This window comes from Magnolia sinica, chromosome 9 (assembly GCF_029962835.1).
Source record: "Magnolia sinica isolate HGM2019 chromosome 9, MsV1, whole genome shotgun sequence".
In the NCBI taxonomy this organism is placed as follows: domain Eukaryota; kingdom Viridiplantae; phylum Streptophyta; class Magnoliopsida; order Magnoliales; family Magnoliaceae; genus Magnolia; species Magnolia sinica.
This window is the reverse complement of record NC_080581.1, coordinates 18,694,231-18,695,103: the sequence shown is the minus strand read 5'-3', so window position 1 is coordinate 18,695,103 and position 873 is coordinate 18,694,231. Positions and strand designations below refer to the sequence as shown.

The 873-nt window shown below is 41.4% G+C and overlaps 1 non-coding gene across 1 annotated transcript; it reads left to right on the top strand.

The window, feature by feature from the left end:
* Window positions 1–268: 268 nt before the first annotated feature.
* LOC131257071 (small nucleolar RNA R71) lies at window positions 269–375 on the top strand. Its single transcript, XR_009177091.1, has one exon. It is a non-coding gene; the product is annotated as a small nucleolar RNA R71 (small nucleolar RNA).
* The last annotated feature ends 498 nt before the right edge of the window (window positions 376–873 follow it).

The following is an 873-nucleotide window of genomic DNA, read 5'->3' as shown; positions in this document are numbered from 1 at the left end:
CAACTTTCTTTGTCAGGTTATCAAGCTTGGCGCTCAGCTCTGGCATGACTCCTATCTCATATATACCACCTCTCTTTTGTGGTTGGGGACTTCTGTCACCTCTATTTGAATAATCCCATTGCTGGGAATTTTCGCACAAGGTTTCAAAGAAGTTCCACGCTTCGACATCACTTTTGGTCATGAATGACCCTCCACTGGTGGCATCAACCATGCACGGTTCTGTGGTGTCAGACCGTCATAGAAGTATTGAACTTGTTGCCACTTCTCAAAACCATGGTGAGGACATTTAAGAAGCAAGTCCTTCCATCTTTCCCAACATTCATGAAAGTGCTCGCCCTCTTTTTGTGTGAAGTTAGTGATTTCTCTACGGAGGGCATTGGTTTTGTGAACGGGGAAGAACTTGTTTAAGAACTTCTTAGACAGTTGGTCCCATGTAGTGATAGATCCAACTTCTAGAGAATTCAACCATGCTTTCGCCTTATCCTTCAAAGAAAAAGGAAACAGGCGTAGGCGGATCGAATCGTCTGAGAAGTTTTGGAACTTAAAGGTGGAGCAAATGTTTAAGAATTCTTTCACATGATGATATGGGTCCTCTTTGTCCAATCCATAAAAGGATGGCAACAATTGTATGACTCCAGGTTTAAGTTCAAAGTGTGCTGCCGTAGTGGTTGGCAACACTATGCATGAAGGCGCATTAAATTGGACAGGAGCTGAATAATCTTTGAGAGCTTTAACTTCAGTCTCATTCGCCATTTCAACAGGATTATTTCTCAATCTTTCACGAATTGTTCTTTCAATCTCAGGATCAAACGGTGCTAGTTCTATATTCAGAGATCTACGTCCTAGCATAAACTATGTTATTAATATAAGAAA